The following is a 21,891-nucleotide window of genomic DNA, read 5'->3' as shown; positions in this document are numbered from 1 at the left end:
GCCTGCGTGAGCTAAACGCGTGCATTTCGGCCTCCTCTATTAACACGGTGTTGGCTCTTCTGCCAACCCAACACCATATCTTTTCAGTCGTCTGTAGACTGCGAGTCTGGAGACAACTGTTCCAGGGGCTGCGGTAAGGTCCTGAGCAAGGCTACCTGCGGTACTCCTTGGCCGTCTGCGGGCACTGATGCTGAGATTTCGGTCTTGTGGTGTTGTACACTGTGGACGTCCCGTATTGTAGCGCCTGGACACGTTTCCTGTCTGCTGGAATGGTTGCCATAATCTTGAAATCACACTTTGTGGCACACGGAGGGCCTGTGCTACGACCTGTTGTGTTTGACCAGCCTCCAGTCGCCCTAGTATTCTACCCCTCATAAGGTCATCAATATGTGTTCTTTGAGCCTTTTTCAACACACAGTCACCATTAGCACGTCTGAAAACTTCTGCAAACTTACTCGCTGCGCCGTACTCTGACATGCACCAACAAACCCTTGCGTATGTGGACTGCTGCCAGCGCCACCGTGCGACGACCGCAGGTCAAATGCACCGCATGGTCTTACCCCGAGGTGATTTAAACCCGCAAACCGCCCACCAGAGCGTTGTTTCACCTAATATCAGCATTATCCTGAATTTATGAGCATGAGTGTAGATTCCAGAAACAGAGATGTCCGAAATTCTACTTTATCTGTTCGTGCATGGGGCCACCCTCTGCTAATGGCGTCTTTGGATGCGACACGGAGGGGCGTGTGGTCAGCACACCGCTGTAACAGTCTTTGTCGGGTTTCTTTATCTTGGAGCCGCTACTACTCGGTCGAGTAGCTCCCCAGTTGCTCTCACGAGGCTGAGTGCGCCCCGCACCACTCCTACCACTGAGGATCAGTCCGTGGCAGTGCCGGTAATCGAACCCTCGTCCTTCGCATGACAGTCAGCTGTACTGACTACTCAGCTACGGAGGTGGATATATACGTTTAAGCTATCCGACAGTCATTGTTTCTACGCGCCCTTCCTGAATGGGACATATTGTACCAGAACTACCCTCCGTTACACACTGTTAAGTAGCTTGAAGAGTATACAGGGTGTTACAAAAAGGTACGGCCAAACTTTCAGGAAACATTCCTCACACACAAATAAAGAAAAGATGTTATGTGGACATGTGTCCGGAAACGCTTAATTTCCATGTTAGAGCTCATTTTAGTTTCGTCAGTATGTACTGTATTTCCTCGATTCACCGCCAGTTGGCCCAATTGAAGGAAGGTAATGTTGACTTCGGTGCTTGTGTTGACGTGCGACTCATTGCTCTACAGTACTAGCATCAAGCACATCAGTACGTAGCATCAACAGGTTAGTGTTCATCACGAACGTGGTTTTGCAGTCAGTGCAATGTTTACAAATGCGGAGTTGGCAGATTCCCATTTCATGTATGGATTAGCACGGGGCAATAGCCGTGGCGCGGTACGTTTGCATCGAGACAGATTTCCAGAAGGAAGGTGTCCCGACAGGAAGACGTTCGAAGCAATTGATCGGCGTCTTAGGGAGCACGAAACATTCCAGCCTATGATTCGCGACTGGGGAAGTCCTAGAACGACGAGGACACCTGCAATGGACGAGGCAATTTTTATTGCAGTTGACGATAACCGTAATGTCAGCGTCAGAGAAGTTGCTGCTGTACAAGGTAACGTTGACCACGTCACTGCATGGAGACTGCTACGGGAGAACCGGTTGTTTCCGTACCATGTACAGCGTGTGCAGGCACTATCATCAGCTGATTGGCCTCCACGGGTACACTTCTGCGAATGGTTCATCGAACAATGTGTCAATCCTCATTTCAGTGCAAATGTTCTCTTTACGGATGAGGCTTCATTCCAACGTGATCAAATTGTAAATTTTCACAATGAACATGTGTGGGCTGACGAGAATCCGCGCGCAATTGTGCAATGACGCCATCAACACAGATTTTCTGTGAACGTTTGGGCAGGCATTGTTGGTGATGTCTTGATTGGGCCCCATGTTCTTCCACCTACGCTCAATGGAGCACGTTATCATGATTTCGTACGGGATACTCTACGTGTGCTGCTAGAACATGTGCCTTTACAAGTACGACACTACATGTGGTTCATGCACGATGGATCTCCTGCACATTTCAGTCGAAGTGTTCGTACGCTTCTCAACAACAGATTCGGTGACCGATGGATTGGTAGAGGCGGACCTATTCCGTGGCCTCCACGCTTCTGACCTCGACCCTCTTGACTTCCATTTATGGGGGCATTTGAAAACTCTTGTCTACGCAACCCCGGTACCAAATGTAGAGACTCTTCGTGCTCGTATTGTGGACGGCTGTGATACAATACGTCATTCTCCAGGGCTGCATCAGCGCATCAGGGATTCCATGCGACGGAGGGTGAATGCATGTATCCTCGCTAACGGAGGACATTTTGAACATTTCCTGTACCAAAGTGTTTGAAGTCACGCTGGTACGTTCTGTTGCTGTGTGTTTCCATTCCATGATTAATGTGATTTGAAGAGAAGTAATAAAATGAGCTCTAACATAGAAAGTAAGCGTTTCCAGACACATGTCCACATAACATATTTTCTTTCTTTGTGTGTGAGGAATGTTTCTCGAAAGTTTGGCCGTACCTTTTAGTAACACCCTGTATATGTAGAGTATGTGTGTTCGTGTCTGCCATGGTAGCGCTCAGGCGAAAAGATACGCCCGGAGGGTGGACCAAGCCTCCTTTGGTGGCCAGTGAGACGGATGAAAGCAGACACGTGCGAGCACGGGTGAGGCCACGGGCAAACACGTGGCAGTGGCTTCTCATAAAGTGCGGCTTTGGCTCGCCGCCGCCATATTACCCACTGTGCGCGTGGTACGGCTTCCGCGTTGGCGGAAACGTGGGAGCCAGAGGCCTCGGTTGCCGGCTGCTGGTTGCTGGGGGTTGGGGGAGGACTGTAGAGACGCGACCGGCGTGGGCGGAGGGAAGACCGGCACGTGTCCGCCGCGACAACACTGCCGCGCACTGCAATAACACCGGGTGGGCGTGTGCGCGATTAAATCAGCTTCTGATGCTAACAGGGGTGCTGGTACTTCAGCGCTGTTGGTTTCCCTGTTCTGTTTTACTTTATAAACGGTCTAATGGCTACTGTTACAGTTCCGTCAGCCTTTCAGACGTCGTTACCTGCAAACACAGTTCATATTACTATCGGGTCGTAATTTCTTCAGTGATGTAATTTTAATGCCTTTCTAGCAACGTTTTGATCTCGAAATCGACATTATCTGACAAGAAAGATGCTACACCCAGAGGACATGGTCGAATATCAATGTAACGTACTACACGGAGACACGATCTGCGGGTAAATGATTAGAGTTGCAATTCTCTTTGACGGAGCAGCCACCAGCGTGTGTTGCTGTTGCAGCCTAGTGCAAGTCTTTTGAGTTGACGCCACTTCGGCGACCTGCATGTCGATGGGGATGATGATATGACGATGAAGACAACACAACACCCAGTCCCTGAGCGTAGAAAATCTCTAGCGCAGCCGGGAATCGAACCCGGGCTCCTTTGCATGTCATTCCGTCGCGCTGACCACTATTTTTTTTTCTTTACTTTACTTTGTTCAGTATTGTTCGCTGCGTTTGGTCTTGGCGGACGTCACATGACATCCATTCAATTTGATCATTGATTCCTTTAGTCAATTTCTTTTTATTGCAGAGGGCAGTCAGCCCTCCGACCGAACACGCTGAGCTACCGTGCCGGCTACCACTCAGCCATCGAGATGGACGTTATGGAACTGGATAGGGTTGAAGATTACACATATCCATGAATGATTATGAAGTGCGAATAATACTTATAGAAATGCTGTGTACGTGCTGCGGTGGACAGAATAATGGCGAGGTTAATGACTGATCCACCTTACAAGAAGTGTTCAAGAAGTCCCTCACCCTTCTCAATGCACTTTTCAACGCATTGGAAGGTATGTTCTGTTGCTCATCGATCATCTCAGATGGCTTTAATGCGGGCACCAGCGTCGGTGATGCGAGACAAGTTCTTCTTCGTAGCGTACACATCTCCTTTTAACCAGCACCGTGAACAGTAGTCTAATGGTGTTACGTCGGGTGTTCCGGCAGGCCACTTAATGAACCAGCCAAGGCCAATCCACCGTTGAGGAAATGTGTTATTCAAACACTGGAATACTCGTCTGTTACACTTAATCGGTGATCCATCATGTTGCACGGACAGCTGCCGTCGTTTCTCTAATGTCACGTCTTCCAAATGTCCAGGTAGGTCTTCTATCAGGAAAAGCGCGTTGCTACGGCTGTCATGCGATTTGGCAGGAACACATCGTACCACACCAGACGTTCACTGAGAACATAACTTGGAATCTTGTTTCCCTGTTGTCAAGTGGGTTCTCCGTCATCCAAGCATAACAATTGCGAGTATTCATCACGAGAATGCGTGTAAATGTAGCCTCAGCTATAAATAAAGTGTATTGCACGATGTCACTGTGTACAGGCAAGCATTCACAAAATTGTTGTCTGCTTACTGAGTCACCTGGATGCAGATGATGTACGGACTGCACTTGGAAGGAGTACATGCCTTCAGAATAAAACGTATGCCATACTCGCGTTTGTGGAATATAGGAAAAAAATGGCTCTGAGCACTATGGGACTTAACATCTGAGGTCCAAGAACTTAGAACTACTTAAACGTAACTAACCTAAGGACATCACACACATCCATGCCCGAGGCAGGATTCGAACTACGACCGTAGCGGTCGCGCGGTTCCATACTGAAGCGCCTAGAACCGCTCGGCCACGCCGGATGGCAGGAATATAGAGCTGACGGCTAATACCGTTTACTGGTGATGGGTGGGACTCGGCTGTACCATAGCAGCGTTGTCTTCCCTTTCCTCAACTAACCGTACGGCCTCACGTTCTGATGTAACGTGTTCCGGATTCACGTAATGTTTGGAAAAACCTTGGGAAATACCCTGGCACACGGGGTTCGCCTCTGGTATTCTGACACAGCCGCACAGACACTGCCATTACAGTACCCATACACCACGTGTGCGCATTCTGCGTGGGTGAACATATGTGGCACATTGGTATTCACGGACACGGTGGACTTCAACACTCAAGCACGACTCGCGTACAGCCTCACGACTGTACACTGATCCAAACGACGATTGTATGCTTCCAGCTGTTGCATCGGTGCGACGTCAAAGTGCTGTCATCTGTTGAGAGATGTGTCCACAGCTCGTGGTCTAGCGGCTAGCGTTGCTGCCTCTGGATCACGGCGTCCCGGATTCGGTTCCCGGCCGGGTTGGGGATTTTATCTGAGACGGGTTGTTTGTGTTGTCCTCGTCATTTCATCATCATTTATGGACGTGGCGAGACTGGACTGTGTAAATATTGGGACTTTGTACGGCCGCTGATAACCGCGCAGTTGAGCGCTCCACAAATCAATCATCATTATCATCATCAGAGCAGAGAGAATGATAAAGAGTTTTGAAAATGAAACCCCGTGGAACTTATTTGGACCAATTTCTGACGAAGAAGGATGATGAAGATGAAAGAAAAGGGAACTCTGGTAGATACAGTGTAATGAACCATATAATGTTACGAAAGATATGACGAAGAGACTGTGACGAGCCGACGACGTCTGTGGAAGAGAGGAGGGATTAAGATTGAGAGAAGCGTTGGAGAAGAAACACTGAGACCTTCAGGCAGAACGAAAATAAGATTGAGACACCAGGTGGCCAAGGAACTTCAGAAACATGGAGCAAGGTAACAAGATCCCAAGGACAGAACGCGGCGGAGCAGGTTATTTGATGACGCGGAAAACTGATCGCGATTTGTGGGGCCAGGAGAGTCAAAGCAAGTAAAACTAAAAATTACTAGATAAATTGCAGACCGTTCTGAGATTAAAACATAGGATGAACAAGTTGGTGGACGTACTCCAAGCTTGTTCAACTCTTCACTAGTAAAAGTGATTGTAGATTGGAAGAATAAATTGGTGGTATCTAACAGAAAAAGTAAAACACCAAATGGCTGCAAAATGGATCGTCTCAGAATTAATGTTCAAATGTGTGTGAATTCCTAAGGGACCAAACTGCTACGGACTTCTATCCCTTGTCTTACACACTACATAAACTTAGACTAACTTATGCTAAGAACAACATACACACACATGCTCGAGGGAGGACTCGAACATCCGACGGTAGGAGCCGCACGAACCGTGGCAAGAAGCCTGAGAATTAATGGTTTAGCATTCGTTGATAATTTGTAAGTTTTGGCATACGGTGGAGAGAGAGCACAAAAGCAAATAGAAATACTGTATTTAAACACAGCAGGAAAATCGGAGTACAAATCTCCTTCGGGAAAAAAACCACAGGTAAAGACAAACAACAAGAGCGCACCATAAAAATTAAGCACGGGGTATGGCTATGTCAGAAGGACAGGCAAATTCTAATATCTATTTGTAATCATCTAACCTAATTACGGGAGTAATCATCTAACCTAACTGAGAGGAAAAAGGGACTTAAGTGTATATAATAAAAACTCGTTCCCTATACATGCAAAAATTCTGCGTTACAAGGGAGTACTTTGTCCATACGCATCAGCAACAGTAATTCTTGTATCACGAAAAGAAAATGAAAGTATCTGCAAAAAGGTAATAAAATTGTGAGGAATATATTAGGGAATAGAATGACAGCAGGAACATTTAAATTAAGAAATAACATTGAAGTGTTGCTAGAGGAGGCCGAAATGCACGCGTTTAATTACACGCAGACTGGCGTGAGGTCTGGAACAATTAAAGGAGTTGAGTCTAATAAGAAAAGAACATAGTTCTTGGAATACTTAACTTTAATCCATAATTGTAGAACATCGCTCTTGATGATACATGCTTCACAATATAATTTCAATATTAATTGAATACGGCGCCTTGCTAGGTCGTAGCAAATGACGTAGCTGAAGGCTATGCTAACTATCGTCTCGGCAAATGAGAGCGTGATTGTCAGTGAACCACCGCTATGAACGTCGGCTGTACCACTGGGGCGAGTGCTAGTAAGTCTCTCTAGACCTGCCGTGTGGCGGCGCTCGGTCTGCGATCACTGACAGTGGCGACACGCGGGTCCGACGTATACTAATGGACCGCGACCGATTTAAAGGCTACCACCTAGCAAGTGTGGTGTCTGGCGGTGACACCACAAACACAGAAGGTTACAACTACGTAGGGAAAATTACAGACGGAGTTGGAAAGACTAATGTATGCAATTCGAAAATTTAAAAGCCAGACCGAATTCGGAAAGGAAGTGCATAAAGGCCTGGAAGAAACTGCCCTAATAGTCAAAAAACTGAAGGCAGAACAAAATATAGAAACAAAATTAAGACCTGAGGAGTTTCCCAAGACAAAGTAGTTTCAAAAAAAGACCAGGTATATTAGTGCATTCCATTTACAGGACTGGACCACTGGTTTAGTAGAAATCACATAGGCTTTTTACCATCATGCTCAAAGTATTGAGTGACATTACAGCGTCTTTAAAGTGACTCACGTCAGATTTAGCAGTAAGAGTATCTGCAAAATTTCTCTTTCCACAGCAATCTGAAAATACGCCCGAGGCTTCTTCCTACGTTTGACTGGTCATTTTTGGCCGTTTTTCTCGCAAATCGATTAATTTTATAGCATCTTTCATTTATCTTGAATAACGCAATATTTTTGGTGTGGTGGTGGTGGTGGTGGTTAGTGTTTAACGTCCCGTCGACAACGAGGTCATTAGAGACGGGCAATATTTTTGCAGGCAACAAACACACACTTGCTGATATCTCTCCAATGTTCCTGCCTTTTCGGACCCAATATATTGCAAGCCATGAAAATAGCAATCCCATGAAAAATTACACGTAACGATAACGCCATCTACATTCCGCATTTATGCTTCGTGTAAGAAGGAGAAACGAGTACCAGCACGTGTCGGAATTCAATGTTGTCCAGGTCAGGATCCATCGAGTCTGCTGTTATCATTCCACGATATTGCTGCTCGCGCTGGTCCAGATGACACTACTGCAAAGCGAATACGGAATCAGTGGATTTAGGAGGGCAATACTCACCGCCATGCAGGGTCACAATGGTCCCACGCTGCTAGAAAAAATTTGGAAATTTCTGGTAGGGTCTTAAGGGACCAAACTGCTGAGGTCATCGGTTCCTAAGCTTAGACACTACTGAATCTAACTTGAACTAACTTACACTAAGGACCACACACACACACACACACACACACACACACACACACACACACACGCCCCCATGCCCGAGGGAGGATTCGAACACCAACGGGGGAAGCCGCGCGGACCGTGGCACCACGCTACTAGAGCCAGAGGTCTAAGACATTATTGACCACTCTGCAGGATCGTACGGACACGTCATATACCGTGGGTCAGGTAATCACACGTACAGTACGACGACGTCTGAAGTACCACAGACTGTCATCACAGCGATCATTGTGCTACCTTCCATTGACGCGGTGCCAGAGAGTGGTGCGTCAGCTGGAGTGCAACCAGCAACATTGTTCGGTTCTGTGCACAGCACCATGATCGGTATATCCGTTTGTGGAGGTTCTGACAAGGGAACCTCCCCATCGCACCCCCCTCAGATTTAGTTATAAGTTGGCACAGTGGATAGGCCTTGAAAAACTGAACACAGATCAATCGAGAAAACAGGAAGAAGTTGTGTGGAACTATGAAAAAATAAGCAAAATATACAAACTGAGTAGTCCATGCGCAAGATAGGCAATATCAAGGACAGTATGAGCTCAGGAGCGCCTTGGTTAGCGTGATCAGCTGTTGAACGAGAAGTACTTGGTTCAAGTCTTCCCTCGAGTGAAAAGTTTAACTCTTCGTTTTCAATTTATGTGTCAAACTCTTATGTTTTCGTCACTTTTTTGGTAGTGATTATCACATCCACAAGAAAACCTAAATCGGGCAAGGTAGAAGAATCTTTTTACTCATTCGCCAAGTGTACTAGTTAGGTGGGTCGACAACATATTCTTGTCATGTGACGCACATGCTGTCACCAATGTCGTATAGAATATATCAGACGTGTTTTCCTGTGGAGGAATCGGTTGACCTATGACCTTGCGATCAAATGTTTTCGGTTCCCATTGGAGAGGCACGTCCTTTCGTCAACTAATCGCACGGTTTTGCGGTGCGGTCGCAAAACACAGACACTAAACTTATTACAGTGAACAGAGACGTCAATGAACGAACGGACAGATCATAACTTTGTGAAAATAAAGAAAGTAAAATTTTCAGTCGAGGGAAGATTTGAACTAAAGACCTCTCGTTCCGCAGCTGCTCACGCTAACCACGGGACCACGGCGCTCCTGAGCTCACATTGTCCTTAATATTGCCTATCTTGCACTTGGAGTACTCAGTTAGTATATTTTGTTCATTTTTTCATAGTTCCACACAACTTCTTCCTGTTTTCTCGATCGATCTGTGTTCAGGTTTTCAACTGTGCCAACTTATAACTAAATCTGAGGGGGGTGAGTTGGGGATGTTCCCTTGTGAGGAGAACAAACATTGCCAGACTGCATTGTCACGTGGTGGGACGAAATTGTGAAGGCCCAGGGAACTGTCGTCTCTACAGGTTGAGAGTTCGGAGTGCGAGAGTGTGGTTTCGTGACTCAAGATTGGCTGTAAATACATTTATTGCAGAATTTATATAATGCAGATAGCTTCTCTGTGGCACTGAGTGAAGATGGCAAAAAGGCGCTTATGGCTGAATGTTGTTGACTCATACGTCCCAGAGGCGTCTATGTTGCATGTTGGAGGTCAGGAACCGCACCTTCAACAGGGGTAACTTTGTGCAGGATGCCGACTCGGAAGTCTGTAGGCACTGACTGCCCAGCCAGGAAGCTGCCATTGTGGCACGCTACCTTATTGCAGCATTTTCGAAGGCCTCGTAGTAACACCCAGGTGCACAGCCAACGGGATGACTGTACCATGCAGAAGTATGCCCTGGCCTCCCAACAACAGGTGACCAAGACTCCGGTAGCTTTTCACAGATACCTTCACGGAGATTGTGTGGCCAGCAGCTAGTTGATCACCTTCGCAGAATGTTGGTCGTTCTTCACATCAGCGGCAGCAGTGGCATCCCAGTGGACTGGAGTGCATCAGGTGGGTTGGTGTCTTAAATATGAAGTCACCAGATGAATATTAGGCAGCATATTGTGAAACAGCCTTGACATTGCTGTAACTCACAAGACTGTCGCAACTAAACAGGCTAGAAGAGTATAGAATGGCCTCTGTGCTTCAGAAGTCCATGTATCGACTCTTGTTGATCACGTTGACGAGCTGTTGTGATGATATAATTTTGTTCCATTTTCTAAAGTTTTCAGCTCTTTTACACTGTACTGCAGTGTCCCAGATGTGGCTTTCTGCAATATAAGCGAGCTAAAAGTCGTTCCTGCGTTTGATTGACGTGTTGTTACGGCACCTTGCATAGCTGTCAGAATGATGTTATGATGCGGTCATCATGCTGTGGTCGCACTCAGCGCTCTCTCTTCGAGTGTGTTGTGTTAGTGCCCAGTTGTGTGCCTCGCTAATTGCCGCATTGGCTTTTCTTCTTGGTTACGTTCTGATTGTGACATTTCGCTCGGACCTACCTTGGCTTGGCTCTGTACTTCCAGGGAAGAAAATTCAAAATACCTGCACTCAGAATTCCCTTCTATGGTGCAACAGGATTCAGAGGGTGTTCGACTGTTGCCCCAGCCAGTACTACTCATATATCGCACATGGAAAACCTTGGTCACGGATTTCCAAGCGACAGGCACATCACCTCTCGCCAGCCACTAAGGATTCGTGAACGCTGCCATAGAGCTGACGCAGCATGAATTGATGTAGCTGTATGTATCATCCGAGCTAAGTTTGAGTTGAGAACTAGCCTGATTAGAGGTGCACCCAATAAGTACGATTTCGTTATTTGCTATGCTTCCTTGTATTGCAGTTTTAATGGTTACCAGTGTGTTTATTGTTCTTCAGACAAACAACTGGCTCTTCCATTGTGCATATCACTGCCGACGTGCAGACAAAAGAAGCGTGAGGGCTCTCGTGCAGCTACATTAGCGCACCTGGAAGTGTCTTTGTCTCGCGAGACCTACATGTATACTGTGCACACCAGTGTGAAGTGCATAACAATGAAATGCCTTCTGTCCTGTTTTGAGACCTGCCCAAATGGATTGCACTAGCAGGTGGAGCCCCATGGCTATGCCCAATTCGAGGTCTCCCTGTTCTGTATTTTCACTCGTTCTGGTACAAAATACATATCTTATGTTGAAGATTTGCGCCAGTACTTCGATAACCTCTGATGCCTTACAGAATAGAAGGGGATATGCACATACGCCCAAAATGAGGATTAGATATTTGGGATTGGTGAGTAATAACTGTATAAATTCCTTGATGTCGAATTATGTACGAGAGAGAGAGGACAAACATAGACCACTAGGTCATACAAGTAACTTGGAATTATACCATATACCTGAATGAGCCCCGTATATTTCCAGGCGCAACGACGTGGATGACATAGACCTGCCATAATCCTGGAAAACGCATTGCTCATTAAATGGTGAAAGAGTCAGTGCCCTTTTGATGTCGAGGTCATTAGAAACAAGTGCAGTGCTGTAACCGTTGCATCACCTCATTCAGTGCTACATAAGTGTTCATCTACATATACAGGCTGGTCAGAAACGTCTCAAAAGCTTATGAGGTTGTTTCAGGGCAGGCTGTGCTGAGAAATAGTTGTTCAGGGAAAAAAATCGGAACGTTGCATCGTTTCCGAGTTAATTTACATTGAAGTTAGCCCATCAGGCCGTTGCGCGCGCTAGTTCAAGAGGCCCGCCAGATACAATTAGTGTCAGTTGTTCTCATAGAGTAAATGACAGCGCACGAGATTGCTCAGCCTTTGGCTCGGGTTCGATCCTTACTACCGTCAATGCCCAATTTTTGCATCTCTCTCTTGTCCGGTTTTAGAAAACCAAACAAACTGTCTCTGGCGGGCCACTTGAACCTGCGCTTGCAACGGCCTGATTGGCTAACTTCAATGCTAATTACCTCGGAAACGACGCAACGTATCGAATTCTTTTCTCAAAAATTATTTCTGAGCTCATTGTTTCCTGCAACATTCTTACAAGCTTTTTACACTGTTTCTGACACCCTGTATACTCCGTTATACGGTGTGAGCGGAGATTGTTTTATGTACCTCTGCCACATTGCCATTCCCTTTGCTGTTCCAGTCGCGAGTGGTCTGCGGGAAGAACTCCTTTGGTTGTCATCCGCCGCATCCTTGCAGCACAGCTGTACATCGACGATATTCTCCGGCTCGGTTTGTTGCGCTTCATGGCAAGTCATCCTGGGCTTACATATCAGCACGATAATGCCCGCCCGCACACAGCGTGGGTTTCTGCTGCTTGTCTTTGTGCTTTTCACATTCCTCCTAGGCCGGCAAGATCGCCGGATCTCTCCACAGTCGAGAACGTTACAGGCAGTCCTTTCAACCAACTCTGGATTACGACGATCTAATGCGACAGAATTTGGCATGATTTCCCGCAGGAAGGCATCCAACAACATTGTCAATCAATACTCAGCCGAATGACGAACACGTTATTGACTTGTTAAATTTCTGAAGCTGTTTCTCTTGAATAAATCATCAATTTTTTTCTAAAATTGTACTCATTTTTTCGTCTGTACATGTACGTCACATCTACCAATTTCCGTCCCATTCGGATAATTTCTTTGTGGTGCGTCTTTTTCCCCCCTTGTGTTAGAGAGTATTACCCCTCTCTTTCTGAACAGACTGAACCAGACATTCAGGTGCTGACTTGCAGCACACCACCTCAGTCGTGGTAAAGCAGGTATATTCTTTTCGTCTTCCGATCATATTACTGGGGCCGATATGTTTACTGAGTTTCTGTACCGGATTGTGATGTTCCGATACCATTCATGGATGTATCTGACAGTTTTATATCGTACAGACACGCTCCGCACGTTTGATTTACGTCAGTATTAGTGTGTATTTACGATGACGTCACACGCGAGCACTCAGCTGATTGTTTGCTTACGTTCTTGTCTATATACGGCCACCATCTGACGGGGTTTGGTAATAACCAAATCCAACGCTCTATGTCCAGAGGTGTGATAACATGCTGGAGAACGTCGTAGTAATACTCCATCGTGCATTGTAATGTTGTAGAGTACTGAGTCTACGTTCATACGGAACGAATGTGCGCAAGGTGTTTCTGAAGGTATAGTAAATATTTTGGGAGGTGGTGGCATACACTATTTCGAATAAAACATTCTGCGTAACATATGTCCGGGTTTTGTTGGGTACAGACAGTCAGCTACTTATAAAGATAAGTTTCATTTCGCGTCCTGTAGGGATATTTGCGTATTGTCATTGTTGTTTTGAAGTTCAAGTTGTGAAGGTGTTTTGACTTTACAGAATTGAAATTTTGTAATTGTGATTTGATGTCAAAGTCTACTGTATCGTCTAGGCATATTTCAGAGATTTGTAAACGATGAGTATGGCGATACGCTATTCATGGACATGTTTTTTGATTTAAACGCTGCTGCCATTGCTTGTAAAGAACACGGCAGACGATTTTTTAGCCGTAGAGTACCAGACGCGAAAGTATTTACTCGAGTTTTCTCTACACAGCGCGGAACAGATGCAGTGCTCAGCACAAATATTTCATCTGAATGTGCAAATTCATTAAGCGTGGATGAAACGAAACAGTTATTCATTTGGTAGAATGGAGTCCGCTGACAAGCACGCGCATTTTACATGTGTCGGTGATGCACATTAGGACTACATGTACGTGGTGTCTGTCGTAGGGATGTCGGTTATCGCAGAAACAAGCGGTTTTAGGTTACACTGTTAAAACCGCTCAAAATAATCGTTCTGAAATAACCGATTTTCCAAATGTAGACTTCGAACGAAGGTGCACATTCTAATGAGGATGAAGGAGTAGATCACGACCGATATGAGGTTGGGGCAGCGGCAGAAATCAGTCTCATTGTCTCCAGCAAAGATTGCGAAGGCGAAGGAGACGGGATCAGTGACAGCTAGAGCGCAAGGTCACAATTTGATGACTTCCATGCTCACTTTTTGATGGTATGCAGTACTCACGCTGAAGCAACCACAGAATTACAGGTTCTGTTATTGTCCCAAATTTATAGCACGTCAATAAACTTATAGGCATATCAATAAAATTTGTATTCTGTTACAAGGGATACAGTGGATGCTTTCTTCTTCTTCTTGTTTCGAATGGGCCTACTTTGGACCACGCTTGTTCAACTGTTGGGCTTTGATCCTTGCCCAGTACTGTCGCATCCACTGTCGGTGTAACTCCTTCCTTTCTTCTGTTCAGGGGCTGTGTTCGGGGCTTTTCCTGAAATCCTCGCACTTCCTTCAGGGTTTGTCTCACAGACTGTCTCTTCTGGAGATCAGTTATTCCCAGTTCTTTAATGTCCTCGGTTTCTGTCAGCCAAGTGGTGCGAACCTTCTTGTTTTGCCAGAAGGTGAACAGACGGTTGGTCAATCTGTTTGTAGGCAATCTTGCGACATTGTTATAAAAAGCTACCCTTCTTTTACATGCACAGCCAGAGAGCCTCTCCATATGTTCGTAGAGCTTCGAATTATGCAGCCTTCTGAATTCCCCAGCTTCTTCTACCGAGCCTAGGATCTTCCTGAGGATTCTCCCCTCTCTGACTTCCAGTTTCTCCATCAAACCTCTCCGGTTCATAGAAAGACATTCCATGACATACAGGGCTTTTGGTCGTATGACTGATGTGTAGTGCTTCAGTTTCAGGTTATGTGATAGGCATTTCGTGTTGTAGGTGTTCATAGTCAGCCGATAGGCTAGTTACAGCTTGTTGACTCTCATGAATAATGACGTTTTTTCTGGTAAGTTGGGTTCAATCCTTTCGCCGAGATACTTAAATTTCTCAGTCCTTTTGATCTTTCCCTGATCTAGTAACATCTCTTTGTTAGCGTCTTTGATGTTGGTGAAGAACTCTTGTTTCCTCCAGCGACACTTGAAGACCCACTCTGGCTGCCTGTTATCTTTTAAAGCAAATAGAGCATTATATTTCATTGCTACCGCACTTCGTGAATACTACCACAAACTAGGGATGGTACAACTCTGCAATACAACCCATGTCCGAGGGCGACAGCGAGAGACTACTGTGTAGACCAGTTGGAGGTGAGTCTTGCACACTGTATGTACACGCGTACCGTCCAATAGGTCACGCCAGTAGGTTTGCTAGGAGTCTAGCCTTAGCCGGACATGTCCAGCTTTTTACGGTCGTGTTCGATCAAATGTATGCAGCTTTCGTGAGGCTTATTAGCGATGAAGTAGGGAACGCACAACTAAGGCCAGTTCCAAGCAAATGACATAACCACGAGTAGTAAGTATGAGGAGTATTAGGGAAATATACCATAATGATATACGGATATATCAACCAGTGATACTCTTACGTCTGTGTCTTACGTTTTTCTTCGTAGGCCGAACAAACCTAACACATAATTTTGCAGCCACGCTACGCGCAGATCAAGCGAGGCAAAGTAGGCTTTTTCTAGGCGCTACAGTCTGGAACCGCGAAACTGCTACGGTGGCAGGTTCGAATCCTGCCTCGGGCATGGATGTGTGTGATGTCCTTAGGTTAGTTAGGTTTAAGCAGTTCTAAGTTCTAGGGGACTGATGACCTCAGATGTTAAGTCCCATTGTGCTCAGAGAGCAAAGTAGGCTTTGTCGATCGACAGATGCCAAGCCGCCACGCCCCAAACGCTCGCGCTTTGCTCCTGCCCCCTGATTAGACACACAAGTGCATAATGAAGAATTTCATTCGGAGTTATTGAAATTGGCAGAATATGGCTTTGGAATTTCAGGCAATAATGCCAACGTCGAATCAATGTTCTGTTTTATTTTAGGCCCAGTGGACAAAGGAACGCAATAAATTGCAAATTGCCCAATCACGAAGATGTTGCTGTTTTTGTGTAATTTAAAATTATCCTGCTAAGAGCTCTACGAAATGATTTCTAAGAAAAACAATGTTCCTAATAAAGTGGGTATAAATGAGACATATTAATTCTTGAATGAGATTTTCACTCTGCAGCGGAGTGTGCGCTGATATGAAACTTCCTGGGATATTAAAACTGTGTACCCGACCGAGACTCGAACTCGGGACCTTTGCCTTTCGCGGGCAAGTGCTCTACCAACTGAGCTACCGAAGCACGACTCACGCCCGGTACTCACAGCTTTACTTCTGCCAGTACCTCGTCTCCTACCTTCCAAACTTTACAGAAGCTCTCCTGCGAACCTAGCAGAACTAGCACTCCTGAAAGAAAGGATATTGCGGAGACATGGCTTAGCCACAGCCTGGGGGATGTTTCCAGAATGAGATTTTCACTCTGCAGCGGAGTGTGCGCTGATATGAAACTTCCTGGCAGATTAAAACTGTGCGCCCGACCGAGACTCGAACTCGGGACCTTTGCCTTTCGCGGGCAAGTGCTCTACCAACTGAGCTACCGAAGCACGACTCACGCCCGGTACTCACAGCTTTACTTCTGCCAGTACCTTGCCCACGAAAGGCAAAGGTCCCGAGTTCGAGTCTCGGTCGGGCACACAGTTTTAATCTGCCAGGAAGTTTCATATTAATTCTTAATTACATATTATTGTTGTTTGTTTATAAGTCTAAGTGAAATGAAAGTTGTTGAATATCTTTTCACTTTCTGTCGCAGAGAACGTAAAATTAATTACTTTACTTACTAGAGAATTTTTAGCTTATTTTGAAATAAAATTATCGTGGAAGAAGACAGCAATTAAGAAGACTGAGAACTTAGTTGCTATCATAATTAGCAAATTCTAACGATGTTTAATGAATGTTTTTTAGTTTAAACACGTTTAAGACTGGTCTCGCAAAAAACTCATTGTAACTTACTGCTAATAAACGACATAAAATACCCAGCAGACTACTTCTGTTTAAAATAGGTAGTTCAGCTTTCAGGGCAAACAGGCTAAACATAACGCCGAGACCGGCATTTTTGTTTTTGGACCTGGCAACGCTACTGAAACACGCCACACAGTAAAAGGTACATTACTTTCTGGTCAATGCTGTACGTATTCTTTAGTCATGTGTTTGCTGCTTCTCCCTAACCGTAGCTGAATAGTCGGTTTTCCTAATTTCTAGCCGGCCGGGTTGGCCCAGCGGTTCTAGGCGCTACAGTCTGGAACTGCGCCACCGTTACGGTCGTAGGTTCGAATTCTGCCTCGGGCATGGATGTGTGTGATCTCCTTAGGTTAGTTAGGTTTAAGTAGTTCTAAGTTCTAGGGGACTGATGACCTCAGAAGTTAATTCCCATAGTGCTCAAAGCCATTTGAACCTAATTTCTATAATAATCCAGATTTTCAAAGCAATTGAAATTTATTAAATAAACATCACTCGTTTCAAAAAATATTTAAAAGCCAAAATATTTTAGCATTGCTGCTGTAGAAAATTGATATGCCGGATTTTTGTCCCGCTAACCGAGACCAAACAATACCGAAAAATACCAGTTATTCTGAACTAAAATACCGGTATTGCTTTTAAATTATCGGTTTTTCCCAACCCTAATCTATCGTTATCATTTACAGCGGATTCAACGTCTTCAAAAAGGACATGAAGATGGACAGTTGACTGAATACTTCGTCCATAAGGGACAACGTTACGGTTGCGACTGTTGCTCAATACAAATAAAACAGTTTCTGTGCCAGTCTCTCTCTCTCTTTTCTGCTACGCGTTTCATTGTTTCACACCACATCTTCAGGTGGAGAATTGTTTATTTAGACGTCTTTTGACAGTCGGAGACCAAGGGCAGCGTAGGTATGTGACTGTGAACACCAGCTATGGTTGGTTGGGTGATTTGGGGGAAGAGAGCAAACAGCGAGGTCATCGGTCTCATTGGATTAGGGAAGGAAGTCAGCCGCGCTCTGTCAAAGGAACCATGCCGACATTTGCCTGGAGCGATTTAGGGAAATCACGGGAAATCTAAATCAGAATGGCTGGACGCAGGATTGAACCGACGTCCCCCCGAATGCGAGTCCAGTGTGCTAACCACTGCGCCACCTCGGTCTTTTCCACCAGCCACATAAATAAACAATTCTTCACCTGAATATGACAGCGTGAACCATAGGAACGCGTAGTGGTGAAATAAACAGGTGACTGAGGCAGAAATTGTTTTGTTTGGGGACAATTGAAACTGTGTCGTTCGCTAGTTGCAAGCCGCCTAGTAACTCCACCTGATTAAGCAATTTTCACTAGAGGCGATATTATAATACAAGTTACAAGCATCGGCGGTCCAACGAAAACCCACAGGTCTTTGTGGAAGACATTTTTAGGATTGCTTCTCTGTATACGTATTGCATGGTATGACAGAAATGTAGTTGGCAGGGCCTATTGTGTTACTGCACCGTTATCTAGACTTCCTTGCTTCAAGCGTTATTGAAAGAAGTCCTTTACCGTACAAGGATTGATATGTTCTACCTGCATGACGGGGCCTCTGTACCTTCTGGCCGTCAGGTGACACGTCATCTAAAGCTGGTGGATCCGAGAATGGTCACGCTTCGTGGCCACCTAGGTCCCCATCGTGCAAACCATTTAACGAACCATCATCGATGTGAGCTTTCGGAACTGAATGCCCACTCGTGCATCCTTGACGACTGCACGACACAAAGCTTTACGCCCGGTCCGTCAACACCGACATTGGACTGTTGACGACTGGAAACATGTTGCCTGGTTGAACGAGTCTCATTTCAAATTGTACCGAGTGGATGGACGTGTACGGTTATGGAGACAACCTCACGAATCCGTGGATGCTGCATGTCAGCAGGGGAGTGTTCAAGCTAGTGGAGACCCTGTAATGGCGTGGAGCATGTGCAGTTGGAGCTATATGGGACCCCTAATACATCTAGATACGACTCCGACAGGTGACACGTACATAAGCATCCTGTCTGATCACCTGCATCTATTCATGTCCATCATGCATGCCGACGGACTTGGGCAATTCCAGTAGGACGATGGACATCCTACACGTCCATAATTGCTACAAAGTGGCTCCAGGATCAGTCTTCAGAGTTTAAACACTTCCTCTGGGCACCAAACTCCCCAGACATGAACATTATTGATAATATCTTAGATGCCTAGCAACGTGCTGTTCAGAAGAGATCTCCAACCCGTCGTACTCTTATGGATTTATGGACAACCCTGCAGAATTCATGGTGTCAATTCGTTCGAGCAGTCCAACCCATGCCACGTCGTGTTGCGAGAATTCTGCGTGATCGTGGGGGTCCTACACGATATGAGGCAGGTGTACCAGTTTCTTTGGCTCTTCAGTGTAAAAGCTATGTCTTGGTTTGGTTGGTTGGTTGTTTGGGGAAGGAGACCAGACAGCGTGGTCATCGGTCTTATCGGATTAAGGAAGGAAGTCGGCCGTGCCCTTTCAGAGGAACCATCCCGGCATTTGCCTGGAATGATTTAGGGAAATCACGGAAAACCTAAATCAGGATGGCCGGACGCGGGATTGAACCGTCGTCCTCCCGAATGCGAGTCCAGTGTCTAACCACTGCGCCACCTCGCTCGGTATATGTCTTGGTTTGTCTCGATCTTTGATGTCAACGCCATCTGGCGCCAAGTTGATATAATACGGTCGTCGAGTATGATGTCTTGTCTGACATGCGAAGTCTCCAAGTAACATCTTTTGCAAATACGCCCAACAGCAGTTGCACACGAAATTGTACGTGTTTCTTGTAATCTCACTTGTACGAGCTTTCCTCAGCATGTTGTAGGTACATGTAATTTGTATGTACTTCTATTCCTGATGTTACATTGGCCTTATAATTCTTACGTTTTACTTTAAATGGAACATTTTAGGTTAGGCTTTACTGTGACTGTTATTGACATTAAATGAAACAACAAGTTTACTGTTACCAGTCACCGTTTTATTTATTTCCACGACGCGTTTCAAAGGTTTAAACCTCCATCATCGGGTGGATTTACATTAGTTAGTATGACATTTGTGTGTGTGTTGTGTTACGATTTTTAGAGGAACTTGTGGCACTGCCTGTTGGAGAAACAAAACTAGGCAGTGCCACAAGTTCCTCTATAAATCGTGGAGAAACAAAACCAGGCAGTGCCACAAGTTCCTCTAAAAATCGTAACACAACACACACACAAATGTCATACTAAGTAATGTAAATCCACCCGATGATGGAGGTTTAAACCTTTGAAACGCGTCGTGGAAGTAAATAAAAGGGTAACTGGTAACAGTAAACTTGTTGTTTCATTTAACGTTACGTTTTATATCTTCTAATTTGTCTTTCGTGAAAATTATGAAGACATTTGCATGGAATTACTACACGCCTTCAGTGGACCAAACAATACGGAAGCTGGAGAGTAACTGACGGGAGGTGTGTAGTGTGTTGTGACCAGTTGTAATTTTTCGTCTTTTAAGATGATACAAGACGTCGAGTGCATCTACGGTCCAGTGTGGCGTTTAACCTGAATTGTGTAGAAGGTGTAATACAGGTCCTGGGGGGGGGGGGGGGGGGGGGGGTTCGTATCAATAGGTGCGTCCAATCACTCAGTTACCGCGAATATGGAGCAGAACGTTTATTTCAATATTATCCGTAATCCAAGAGTACTCCTTTCTTCTGCATCTTAATGATAAGATATGCTGTGGACACTCCCGCCTTCGCCTCGTGATGACTGGCTGTTGTGTGATGTCCTTAGGTTAGTTAGGTTTAAGTAGTTCTAAGTTCTAGGGGACTGATGACCTCAGATGTTAAGTCCCATGGTCCTCAGAGCCACTCCCGCCTTCCAAGATGCTGCACGCAAACGTTACTGGTTTGGGGAACACTCATGCGCTCTATCCCATTGCGACAGGCTCGCTAAATCAGCCGATCTCAACCTCAAAGAAAATGTATGGGACTAAATTCAACAGTCTATGACACGTAGCAGTCAACATCTCTGGAATACGATACTTACTCAGTATCTAAGCGTCAATGAGCTCAATGTAGCTTACTTTAAGAAACTTTTGGTTGTTTAGTTAGTCGAATGTACTACAAACCATTTGAACGATTCGTTTATCGAAATGATGAGGAACGAATCAGTTTACAGGATATGTATAATGATTAGTTTCAGTGGATGGCTAAATGCTGGCCATTTCCAAGCTTTTAAATGGCAGACTGGACTAAATTTAACATTAATATCATATTTTTTTAGTCCTGCTCATGAAACTACACGTAAAACTAGTTTTTTTCAAATATTTTACAGTCTAAGAGTTTTAAAAGAAATTCGTCTGTGGATTAGAAACAGTTGCACAGGAAAAAAAAAAAAAAAAAAAAAAAAACTGGCCAGGTATGAGTGGGACTCGCGCTCTGAGGGTTTCGTACAACTTAATTATGTATATGAACAGTTCATCCATCCCAGGAAACGAGAATGTCGATGATTTTTGCCTACTATTGACATTGATACACATTAGATATCAGTCATAGGAATTTCAAGACTTTCTAGAGTATTTTAAGTTTGATATCGGAAACAGATGAGACAAATATTTTTCGTGTGATATAGTTACAAATTGATGATCCTCGAATTATTTCCCTTTGTTTGTTCCTTGAAACATTTATTCTTGTCAAACGTCATGATTCTACGTCAACGGGGGTATCCTACGGTTTTTCACGAGTGAGTTTGCGAGTGTCGAAATTATTATCTTTTGACTGCATTGGGCTATAAGCTTACATTTTCTACATCGTGAACAGACCATTGACACCAGTGTGTCACATAAATTCCAACTTGTTATGTGCAACCGTT

At 45.1% G+C, this 21,891-nt stretch overlaps 1 protein-coding gene and 1 non-coding gene across 3 annotated transcripts in view; one reads left to right on the top strand and one right to left on the bottom strand.

Moving 5' to 3' along the window:
* LOC126198672 (tyrosine-protein phosphatase non-receptor type 9) overlaps positions 1-21,891 on the top strand; it is an 870,239-nt gene that overhangs the window by 403,531 nt on the left and 444,817 nt on the right. The window lies entirely within an intron of this gene.
* Trnas-cga (transfer RNA serine (anticodon CGA)) lies at positions 16,506-16,580 on the bottom strand. The gene has a single exon. It is a non-coding gene; the product is annotated as a tRNA-Ser (tRNA).

The sequence above is a fragment of the Schistocerca nitens genome, chromosome 8 (assembly GCF_023898315.1).
Source record: "Schistocerca nitens isolate TAMUIC-IGC-003100 chromosome 8, iqSchNite1.1, whole genome shotgun sequence".
Classification (NCBI taxonomy): domain Eukaryota; kingdom Metazoa; phylum Arthropoda; class Insecta; order Orthoptera; family Acrididae; genus Schistocerca; species Schistocerca nitens.
This window is presented reverse-complemented; position numbering and strand designations above follow the sequence as displayed.